Source organism: Acomys minous (assembly GCF_964271855.1).
Source record: "Acomys minous genome assembly, chromosome: 1".
Classification (NCBI taxonomy): domain Eukaryota; kingdom Metazoa; phylum Chordata; class Mammalia; order Rodentia; family Muridae; genus Acomys; species Acomys minous.
The window spans coordinates 178,887,551-178,900,243 of NC_140483.1; the positions used below are offsets into that span (position 1 = coordinate 178,887,551).

Here is a 12,693-nt window from a genome sequence, read left to right on the forward strand (position 1 = left end):
AAAATGGAGGACATGAAGTTGTAGCTATTCATCAAGGTTAAACAAGTGGAATGAAGACAGGATGTAAGAGGTTAATTTTATCTTGATCCTGGTTTGCTCAAGGAGTCAAACAGCCTTAATCTTTGAACCTCCACACACTAGCGAGTTGAATTAGGGAATTCTTAGTTCCTGCGAATCACCACTTCCACTTTGCTTGACTGTATCATGTGACTGCTTGACCTTGGCCAGGGATCCATGGATCTCAGTTGCCGAAAACCACAACCATTGAAAAGATCCTGTGAACACGGACATTTTAACGAACTTAGACACATCACTCTTTTCTGCTAAATGAGGAGATGGTGCTAAGATCAGAGGAGATATGAAACTAGGTAGTGTTCAAAAGTAGACACTGTCAGAGCCAGGCTGCAAGCTGTCTGGCAGCACTGTCATGGCACATGAGCAGCAGGAAGCCACTCCCCTAAAACAATAAATCTAGTAGTTGTTTCAGATCATGGAATTGTAAAACACTCCAGAGACAGTCCTAAGTCCAAGGAGGCTTCAGTCAGAGTACTCAGAGAGATGAGGAATTTGAGGCAAATAAATAATCAGGAGTATAGGCATGCCTCAATAATTTAGAAATCTTGCTTATACCTTCTGACAGATTACATCCTGCATTCTGGTGTTTTCTGTTGGAAAAAGTGTGTGTGTGTGTGTGTGTGTGTGTGTGTGTGTGTGTTACAGAGAGCTACACAGACAGCCATACCCCATCACAACCAGAGTTTAGCATTGTCAACTAAGATCTGGGTTTTTTGTTTGTTTGTCCCTTTGCTTTTGTTTCTGTTTTTCTGGAGCACGATAGATATCCAGGGCAGTGAAAAGCCCAGGCAGGAGGTTGGCTAGAGTGTAAACCTAGGCGGCCTTGCGTTGCTCTGGGTTGAGTGAGGAGTTGAGGGGGGCAGGAGGGTGGTTGCCAGAGAGAGCAGCCTGACATTCTTGCATGCTGACATCAAGCTTCTAAGTTGCTACCCTCTGGTGAGTCAACAGCAAAAGGCCTACATGGTCCGAGAGTGGCTGCCCAATCAGAAGCTGTGGTGGCATACCTCAGAAATGTGTCCAAACCTCAGCGTTCTGCTGGCTTCAAACAGCTCCTTCTGAGAAAGAATGTAGACACGGTTTAAAGCTATAATAAACACACAGCCTGTAATCACAGCAACAATGAGATACATTCCACATTTGCTTCGAAGGACAACCTGTTGGATTTTAATTAGCTGAAGAAAGAGAACATCTTGAGGAAGTGATTGGTACACTGGGATTTTATCAACAAGGAGACCCAGTTATCCTCGGCTGGTCCTGCTGTCCTGCAATAGCAGCGGGCTCAACTAATGGTTACTGCTCCTCATCAGGAATATCCATTGATTGTCATGTTTTATCATGAGAATTCATAGGTAACATATGCACGTGGGTATTCTACACTGAAGGAAAAATCAACTGTAGAACTTGCTTTCTCATATCATTACTAGAGGTGGTGTTGCCGTTCAGTAACTTCTTTGCTTGTGTTTTCCACTGAGCAGAAATCACCGAGGAAATACGATGGATGATGCAAGAGGCAAATTATTTGCTTTAGTGCAACACAAACCTGCTCATCAGGTAAGAGCAGAGTCCTTTCAGTGGTACTGCCACCATATGGCACTGCCAAGTCCATAAAAGGGAATGGCACTGTAAAGATTAACTAGATTTTGCTTGGCAAGGTCAGGCTTCTAGACGACACACTGTAAAAGGGCTACAAGGAGGAAAGGGCTCTATATGAGACTTTTGGCAGAGGCTTTCCCTTAGAAAATTATTTGTTTTTTTCACTTTACATCCTGATTGCAGGCACCCTCCTCTCCTCCCAGTCTCCCCCCACTCATTACACAACTCCTTCCCATTCCTCCCTGTCCTCCTCAGAGAAGGGGGAGGAGGTGCTCCATGGGTACCAACCTGCCCTGGGACATTAGGTCCCTGCAGAACTAGGCACATCCTCTCCCACTGAGGCCAGACAAGGTAGCCCAGTTAGGGGAATGGGATCCACATGGTGGCATCAGAGTCAGAGCGGGGCCTCTACTACAGTTGTTAGGGGATACACATCAAGACCAAGCTGCATATCTGCTATATATGTGCAGGGGGCCAGGGAATCCATGGATGCTCTTTGGTTGGTGTTCCATCTCTGAGAGCCCCCATGGGTCCAGCTTAGTTGACTCCGTAGGTCTTCTTGTGGACAAAAATTGGCTAGGATGTGGACACTAGCATACATCCAACAATAAATTTCTCAGAACCTGAGATCTTTTCCATCTGATGTCTCCTACAAGTAAGCATTGTTTATTCAGCACCTCTTACCTATTTATTTATTGATTCAAAGTGATATTTTTCATATTCTAAGGGTTAGATATTATGGATATACTGTCCTTTCCCCCACAAGACTAATAGTTCAAACAAGAAAACAAATAAATATTTGTTGTGCAATGTAATCAGCGTTCCCACATATACCACAACATAACGAAAACTCTTGTTAAATACTGTTACAATTTGAATCTAAATGAGCCCATTTTGAACATTTAGCCTTCAGCTAGTGGCATTATTTGGGGGAGTTTCTATAGGCTTTGGGAGTGTAGCTTGAAAGTGGGTTTCTGAGGCACATCTTGTTCCTGGTGGTGTTCTGTTGCTGTCTCTGCCTGCCATGAGCTGAGCTGAGTGGCTCGGCCTTGCTTTCCGACCAGGATAGATTGATTTCTCAGAAACCATGAGCAGAAACAAATCCTCCTCCTTTATGTCGCTCCTCTTACTATTTCATCTCATCAGTGGGAAAGCAATTAAATCAAAAACTAAAGCTTTCATAGGATTTGTATGTAGGTTTCTGCATTGTGGCCAAAATGGAAATTTTACTTTACTTCATTTGGAGGAGACAGAGGTGGAGACAGATGAAGCAGCAGAACTTAGTAGCAAACAAGAACAAACCTAGATGCTTTGATTTTGTATTTGAGCCCTTAATACCCAGGTATAGACTTAAGGAGAGGCATCCGCAGTGATCCAGGTCAGCTCATAGCTCTTTAAGTGAGGGTCTGTGTGTGCTAGTTGCTGATGACTTGTAGGCAGAGGTGACTCTACATGTGAAGACTATGGAAGGCCTATCATCAGACCTTTAATTGATATTAAAGGTTTCTACAGCCTTTCTGGATTTTATTATTGAGAAACAAAACACTCATTATTTCCTGAGTTAAATAACAAGGATAACTTGTGTATCTCATGAATTTTACAGTGTGGGCAGAGTTTGGTTGAGATAGCTTCCCTGTGTTCCACAGGTGCCTGGGCTTCTTCATGTGATATCTTTACTGGTTCCTCAAGCATGGCACCTTCAGGTAGCATTATTTGTTATATGTTGTATAATATTATAGTATACTATATATATACTATACATAATATAATATGTGATAAGTAATATAGGCTACCTAGAGTGCAGTTTCAAAAGAGTGATCCGGATAGAGCTGTATTACCATGTGTAACCGACATCTGGACCTTGCATAACCTTGCTAGTCCTAGAATCACTTAGCTGAGGTGGCTGTAAAGTTCAAGAGAGGCCCAGATTCTTCCTCTGAATGCAGAGGTTCCAAGGTTCAGGAAATGCATATGTGATTAAAACGCTTTAATGGAAGCATTTAGGAAACCAGCTGGCATAAAGGTACCATGTTGTTGTAAAGATATAGTTGGGGTAGGACTGATTCGAGCTCTGTGTGCTGTTACTTATAATCTCAGTTCCCTGCACCAGGTTACTTCACCTTTTTTTGAGTCTCAGTTTTCCTGAGACCAGGATTGATATTTTAAAGTTGTTAAAGATTAGGTGTGTGCGTCTTTTGGTCTGTGGGACTGGGATGGGTCTGAACTGATACACGAGAATTGAGGTTACTGATTGTGGCGCACAGAAGCAAGACGGACAGCTGGAGAGAGTGAAGGGTAGATTGGGGTGCACTTTTGTAGCTAATGGCAGTGGGCTGGTCAAACAACAATACCCCAGAGTTACTGTGACCTGGCCGTAGTTCTCAGTTATTTCAAGGATCTGTCATTGGCTCTTAACAGTAAGTACATGAAGGGTTGCTATTATCTCCTCTATTAGATGAGGAACTTCAGAATCAAAGAGGTGGAGAAAACTTCCCAAGTTGGCAGCTAGCAAAGACAGGGTATTTTAAAATGTATATAAAATCTATGTTCCACATATGAGAGAAGATGTGATATTTGTATTTCTGGGTCTGGATGATTTCTGTAAGACGATGACTTCCAATTCTACCTCTTTCACGGCAAATGACATAATTTTATTCTTCAAAGGCAGGGTTTGAATCATGATATTGATTTTTTAAAAATCAGAACCCATACAAGAATAGCCTACATTTTCATTGAACATCTATCAGAAGCCACTAAAAAAAGTTCAGCAGGGTAGGTCTGTGCTTAAACTTGATCTCAAGAAAATAATACTGAATATAGGACAGAGATTGCTGGCAGCTAAGTAGCAATTGCTCTGGCTTAAATGATAAACATCTAATAGTGAGAAGCCAGTAGAGTCGGGGCACGAGGAGAACACTCAAGGAAAGTTGTGGCAATCACCTAGATTGATGATTGGACACAGAGAGCATGAGAGGCACCATTGTAGCTACAAGTGAACGCTGAGTGTAGGACCTGCCTATATTCCATAACCCAGGGCTCTGTGTGGAAGAAGAAAACAGGCCTGGGGTGTCCTGTGGCTTCAAGTATACTTCCTAGGCATTTGTACTCTCAGTCTAGACTGAAAATAAACAAAACAGATTTCCCTGAAATGCTGGAAACCCTCCCCACTTGAAGCTCTTAGATCTTCTACCTTGTAAATCTAGCTTTCAAATTCCATGCCGAACTTCCTTTCCCACACTGCAGGTCCTTGTAGTGGGGGAATTGCAGTGATAATGTGTGTGTGTGTGTGTGTGTGTGTGTGTGTGTGTGTGTGTGTGTGTCCTGATTGTTCCTTCCACATCAAGGGCCTTGGGAGGATGACATAACATTTCGTTCTCCTGCTCTGACATCCTCCACCCAGTCCTCCAGTTGCACGAGCAGTTTGTCTATAGCAGATGACTGCCTTGGTATTCTAGTCTCCAAATAGTGCCAGAGACTGGTACCATGATATGGTGTGCAGGAGCAATTTCCATATGGCATCTTTGTTGATCATGTCATTTAGTTTCACAATGAATGTCTTTTGGCCCATAATATGCACTTAGTAATAGAGCAGGCATATATGCTACTTGGTAAGGCACTCCATATCTATCTCAGATGAAGGAACTCATTTATTGATAGGTCAGTGTCTAAGAAACAAAGAAGTGGATGGCTTAACATAATGAGAAAGTTAAATAAGGAAACACATCAACCAAAAACCTGGAGATTCAGGTTTTCTGACTATGATGGTATATATTTTCAAATTATCTCAACTAAGGTAATTTCAAATATTAAAAAGATTGCTGCAACATTGTCTGAGACATAATCCTTGTATTTATGCCTTTATCCTTAGTCTGTTTTCTTTCCCCTCCTTTTCCCTTTCCTCTTTCTTTCTTTTCTCCTTCCTTCCTTTCCTTCCTCCTTTCTTTTCTTTCTTTCTGTTTCTAGACAGGATTTCTCTGTGCAGTCTTGGCTTTCCTGGAACATGCTCTGTAGACCAGGCTGGCCTCAAACTCAGATTCTGCCTGTCTTTGCTTTCAATATGTTGGGATTGAAGGCATGTGCACCAGCACCTGGGCATAATTAATATGAAAAACTATTTTGCTTTGTTGTGATACCACATTTTGACTAAACCATTGCTTCCCCACTATGCTACAGAGCTGTGTGTTTTGTTTATTAAATGTCTCTTCTAGGTTTATTGGGTGCTAGTATTTTAGATAATAAATCATCTGAGCAGGGAGTTTGATGATAAATTCTCTATTATTTGCCTATGTATATTATTTTTTCACTTATAGATGTTGAGTTGGCCTTTTGCATGACAGTCGCTGCAGTTATGATATAGTCAGGTTACAGCAAGGCACACCATACAGCTTGGTCACAGGCATGCTGAACTCAAACCTTTAGAAACTTGAACTTGGCTTTCCACATCTAATCATTTAGAGAAATAATATACTATACCTCAATCACAAGCCATCTTTTTATGTGTACAAAGGAGGAAATAAAACAAACAGATGTAAGATTTAGAAATTCACAAAGGGATTATATTTTATTGGACATTTCTTTTTTTCTCACTGGACATTTATAATGAAGCCCATTTGCTAAATGAATGGTGACACGTGACTGAGGTTATGGCTTCTGGCCATGGCTATCACCAATACTACGGTTGTATAATAGATTAGGGTACAAATGCTAGAGGAAAGTCTAGGTTTTAGTCCAGAACTACTCTCCCTCCCTCTCCTTCCCTTCCTCCTCCCTTTTCTTCCTTTTCCCCTTCTTTTCAGTTTTTTCCCCCTTCTTCAACAGGTTCTCACTGTATAGCCCTGGCTGATCTGGAGCTCACTATGTAGATCAGACTTGAGCTAAAGTCACAGAGATCTACCTGTCTCTGCCTCCCAAGTGCTGAGATTAAAGGTGTGTCCCTCCAAGCTGGCCCTTAGAAGGTTTCGTACTTGTTAAATAGGGTCCCAGACTCTCTGGAGGTTAGGCAAAAGGAAGGCATAATTTGACACTCTAAATTTCTCTTCTTTTAATTCAACCTTGTACCTAGGAGATTAATTTTTTTTCCCTAGGAAGAAATCTCTTGTTTGTGACAGTCTCAACAATATAATTAGTTTCCAAGCATACAAAACAAACAAGAGGCAATCATTGTCAGTCATAAAGATACACCAAGAAATGGAAACATGCTTTCAGGTCACAGCACTTGACAGATACTTTGTACAGATTCTTTCCTGGTTCAAGAGTTCACTCATAGCACCCACTTTCTCTATCAGCTGGCTCTAGCTGATAAGAGCCTGAAATAAATGTTCTTTCCAAGCTTTATTTAATTGTCCTTGTGATATAAGGGTTATGGGGATTAGCCTGTACAGAGACATTTCTGGTTGGTCCATTTTTCTTTTGAATAAATAATTGTCTTTCTTTGTTTGACAGGGTAAATAGAATTTATAAGAATGATTTCCATAAATTTCCTGACACCTTTATTCCTAACAAGTTTTCTGTGAGTACTTACTGAGATATTGTATACTCAGCCTTAGATTGCCTAGGGATAATATGATTCAAGAACAGAATAATTAAGAGCAAGAGATATATGTCCATCAAGTATATTAGTCAGGGGTGAGAGTGGAATGTTTTCTGCTCAGTGTTAGCTGGGCTTCTGTTCTTCCCAGGAGCTTGGGCCCAAAAGGTGTTCATTTGAAGTGTTACCCAGAAGTGGTCTGTTTGGCCTTTGCTCTTGAGGAGCTCCCATGGATTATGACTGTGGCTGTCCCGAAGGGCAATCTAGCAAGGGAGTGTCCATGCTTATCTTACCAACTTCCCTTCCACTCCCATCCACTGTCTGGTCAATGCCAATTGCTGAACAGTTTCTATAGCTTCTGTACTTAAACTTCCAGTTCACTGCTGTCAAAATGTAAAAATTACTGTTTCAGTGTTCACTTTTTATTTATACTTGATTTAAATTTGTAGTAGTTTTTCCTCTAAGTCTATGTGAATAGAAATGGAGAAAACAATGGGTTTTTCAAAGTAGAATAGCTCGTTCTTTGTCTTGATATTTTGTTTTAAACCTGCTAAATATGGTTAGCAATGTGCACCGTTTATAGAAAGAATTAATTTCAGTACTAATTAAAATATTCAACACTAGATATAATAATAGATAATATGCACAACTGGCATTTTATAGGCTGTTAGATTTAAGAAACCTTTAATGACTTCATGTGTCTGTTTCCAAAACAGGAGTATTTTGTATGGTTGTAAGCAAAAAGCAGACCTTGAGCACATCTGGTATTGTAGCCCAGAATTTGACCTGAAAACAAGTAAAAATGGAAGCCTGATGGATTACCAGTGCCTTGGAAAACCTTGGATGAGTTTCTTGACTAGAATTTTTTCCCACCAGATGATGATATTTTCAAGAAAAAATAAAAATAAAAATAGAAATTTTCTATTGTGTGAGTCTTGCCTCTGTTGGTTTCAAGAGACTGAATCTGGTTTAGGACAAAGGAGAAACATGTCAGTCCATGGAATGTTAGAAAGGACTACAAGTGAAGCCATAGGCAGGATGAGAGGCAGCTGCATGGCAGAGCATAGTGTTTCCCTTTTTCTTCTTTCATTTAGATTTATATATTAGTCTTGTGTATATGAGTGCTCTGCCTACGTGTACAGCTGCAGGCCAGAAGAGGGCATTAGATCTCATTATAGTTGGTTGTGAGTCATCATGTGGTTGCTGGGAATTGAACTCAGGACATCTGGAAAAGCAGACAGTGCTCTTAACTGCTGAGCCTCTCTTTTCTGCATTTTTCCTCTGGTTTACCTCCTTTCTCTTTCCTTGTATATTGGGTTCTTATGCATGAAGAAACATTTCTCCCAACATTTCCCAAATTCTACATCCTGCATTACCGTTCACCCCCAGTGATGCTTTCTCTGGAGAAAACTTATCATTCTCTGGTGGAGGATTGGATTCTCCCAGATGGTCTCTGGACCAATCTAATATTCTCTAAGGATGATGAGGTTTCACAAAATCATGACTATTTTCTTGGAAGCACTGGAATTTCCAGGGAAGAAAGAACTCTCAAAAGGACAAGTGTGCAGTTCACAGGAGGGGAAAGTAGGCAAACAAACAACAGCTGTTCTCTGTATTGCTTATGTAATCCCCACAATACTGTAGCTTAGTTTTTACATGTTTTGGAAATATTTCTTAGCTGTTTTATAAAAAATTAATTGCTCAATAATGTGTAATTCACCTGAGATCCTTTAGAATAAACAGTAGACATTGGAAAGCAAAAAGTCTGGCTTCTTACAAAACCAAAGGAAATGGGTAAGGGTAGACTAATCACTATAAGGAAATGAAAATTTTGATAAAAATTGGATAAAAAATTAGAGGGTAAGGATTGTCCATTATCATTTTAATGCTGCTTATTTCTGCTGTTTGTCTGGGTAATGGTGGTATGGTGATAATAGTGTTAGAATCAAAACATTGGAGTATTTGTTTCCTGTAGCTTTGTAACAATCACAGACTTCATGGCCTAGAATACCCACATATTATCTTCCTTATCTTTGGGCTAGAAGTTTGGGCACAAAGGATGTATGGGTAGCCGCAGCTGCTTCCTGAAGTTGACCTTGGGTCCTGTTCAAAGCTCCCATGTTGCCAACATTCTCCATTTCCTTAACATACCCCCTCATCGCTATAGGACAGAAGTGGCCTCTAAATCCTTCTTGTTCTTTCCTCATTCTGGTTCTCCTTGGTGCCATACATCTCTCTGACTTCTCTCTTTTTCTTCTTCTACCAGTAAAAGAGGGGCTTAAGAGACTAAGTGACTAGGGTTCATCCACTGGGATAGTTTTATTGGAAGGTCAACTGTGCTAAGTAGTATCGGCCTAAGTAGTATCTTCCAGGCCAAAGAGATGGCTCAGCCATTAAGAACACTGGCTGCCTCCTGTGCCAATGAGTTCAAGGCTCTTCTCCACTTTTTCTTCTAACAGATTTATTGTGTCTGGTTTTATGTTGAGGTCTTTAATCCACTTCAGCTTTAGCTTTGTGCAAGGTGATAAATATGGGTTTATTTTCGTTTTCCTACATGTAGACATCCAGTTGGACTACCATCATCTGTTGAAGATGCTATCTTTTTTTTCCATTGTATGGTTTTTGGCTGCTTTGTAAAAAATCGGGTGTCCATGGGTGTGTAGGTTTATTTCTGGGTCTTCAATTCAATTCCATTGATCAACCAGCCTATTTCTATGCCAGCACCATTATGTTGCTCTATAGGACAGCATGAGATCCAGGATAGAGATTCCTCCAGAAAATCTTTTGTTGTACAGGATTGGATTAGTTATTCTGTGTTTTTGTTGTTGTGGTTTTGTTTTTGTTTTTTGGTTTTTTTTTTCATATGAAGTTGAGAATTGATCCTTCAAGGTCTATAAAGAATTGTGTGTGAATTGTGATGGGAATTGCACTGAATCTGTAGATTGCTTTTGGTAAGATGGCCATTTTTACTAGGTTGATTCTCCCGATCCACGAGCATGGGAGAATCTTTCCATCTTCTGAAATCTTGTTCGATTTCTTTCTTCGGAGACTTGAATTTTTTTTTCATAGAAGTCTTTCACTTGCTTGGTTGGAGTTACACCAAGATACTTTATATTACTTGTGGCTATCGTGAAGGGTGTAGTTTCCCTAATTTCTTTCTCAGCCTGTTTGTCATTTATATACAGGATATAATTTGCTGAACTTCTTCTACAGAGGAAAGAGGCTGCATAATTAGATCTTCACCATCTGAACCTAAGCAAACATGAAGTGAGCCCTAAAGTATTAAAGGGAGTTGGCACCGATAGGAAGAAGAGAAGGAGGAGGAGGAGGAAGTTGATTTTATTTGCACAAAGAATGGTAGCCTACATAGTTTCTGAATAACTTATGGTCTGCCGAAAATGCTGTTTACTGTGGCTTGGGATGGGATTAAAGGCACCTTAACTATTGTTATACTTCTGGATAAATAAATACTGGAAGGAAAGAATACTAAAAACTTCTGAACATATGTATGAATTAAAGTATCACAGGTGTCCAACCCTAAGAATACTTCATTCATTCTCTCAACAAACTTTGGAGCAAATGTAGCATTAGATATGGAAATAAATAACTTTAGATATTGATATCTATCACCTCCATCCCCACAATCACTAACATTTCTGACATTACCTGGATATTATTATAAATTTTCCTCATACTTAGGTCAAAATTCTCTTAAGATCACCCATGATGGTCCTTCTTAGTCTTGGACCAATTATAGCAAGTGGATTAAATAGTCTAATCTTCTTGTGCCTTAAATATATTCCTGCAGGACTGAGCACTGTGAAGGAGATAGAAGGAAAGCAAAAAAAGGAAGATTATAATATTTAAATTTTAAGAAAGTTTTAGCAATGGGTATTGAAGTCTTAAGGCAAAATGACCTCCTAGAAGGGTCCTCTAGCCAGGAGTGGGGCTGTCTTAGTTTCCTTGTGGTGTTTACATTTGCTGGATGCATCGACAGCCAGCATAGCCTTATAACCAACATTGCTAGACTTTCGAGCACAGGAGCGCGGAACAGAAGTCTACTGTACTCCCTGGAGTGGTGACTATATTTGCTGTCATAGACATTTGTGAAACAATGGTCTTCAAGATACAGGTTATTGACAGAGATAAATTATGCAAAATTTTCTGCATCTCTTAAGGGATACCTCTCATATCTGATATTTTATTTAAAATACTTTAGATAATTTCTCTGATGGTATTCTGTTAAACAAATGTATCCTTAGCGTTCTGATTGCCTCTTCTGTCTTCTCCCTTCAAACATCATTGTAACGTATACCTGTGTTTTATGTGTATAGCAATGGTGCTTTCAGGGAGAAAACAAGAGGCGCGTGCGCGCGCGCGCACACACACACACACACACACACACACACACACACACACACACACACACATACACACACCTCAAACCTCTAATTCTCAATGCCCAACAATAAGCGATTTACCAGTTCCAGGCTATAGAAATATAGTGGACCGATGACCTCAGTAGGGTGCATCAGAGTTTGTGATTCCCTAATGGATGAATTGGACACTAACTCTTCTGAGTCACAAGGATTCTTTCTCCCTAGCAGCTTGGAGCTAAGCTAGAAGATTTGTATTAATTGCCTGTGACTTGTTTGGGTTGATTCCTGCTAGCTCATTTAAGGGAATGGGTGGGGAGAACACATTCCTTAGAATGGCCACGGATTGTCCAGATGAGAAGAAAACTCCAAACATGAGCTCGCAGGGCCCGGAAGACAGGATCACGTGATCAATCTCTGTTCTCTTATCTCCAGGAGATTTACACTTTTTTTTTTTTTTACATTAAGTACACGGACAAGGGGGAAAAAAAACCAGTAATTTTTGTGTGTATGTGAAGATAGAATGATGCAGAGCGATAGAGCTTTTAGCTATATTTTCCTTAAAAACTCACAGCCATGTCTCCTTCTGAGTTTACTTATGTTGCCACATTGCAAGGCCCTCTCTTCTGTAATGAGGAGGAAGGCAAGTGAGGGTATCCAGAGCTGGGAGGGGCTGCACTCCTTAGGGTTCCCCCCCCCCCAGAGTCCTTTCTAGATGGTTATCTCATGCCACATGCACTTGGAATGCTTGGGGATTTTTCCAAGGTAAACAGGGCACATCTTCCTGGATGGTTCATTTATTTCTCCAGCAGTCTGAAAGAAAAGTTCTTGTAAATGAAATCAAACCGAGATGCTTCATGCACTGGAACACAAACTGCACCTGAACTTTAAAAATAAAGTACAAGACTTCAAAGAAGCAGGCACTTTAGAGTCCTGTTTAGATTCCCTCCTGGGTGCTTTTAGTCACCCTTTAGTTATGCCTTATTACAAAAAGTGTGAAAAGGGTTACCCAAGGCATCACAGAGTGTATGGCGTTCTCTTACCTTTTTAGTTTCTTTCTAAAACTGAGCTGGACAAGACAGGAGAGCGTCAGCTTCTTTCTGTTTTGATAGAGATCTGAGG

The 12,693-nt window shown here is 40.4% G+C and overlaps 1 long non-coding RNA gene across 1 annotated transcript; it reads left to right on the forward strand.

The window, feature by feature from the left end:
* Positions 1-1,567: 1,567 nt before the first annotated feature.
* LOC311593218 lies at positions 1,568-8,058 on the forward strand. The gene is made up of 3 exons (XR_014777617.1): positions 1,568-1,626; positions 7,111-7,177; positions 7,912-8,058. It is a non-coding gene; the product is annotated as an uncharacterized lncRNA (long non-coding RNA).
* Positions 8,059-12,693: the final 4,635 nt, after the last annotated feature.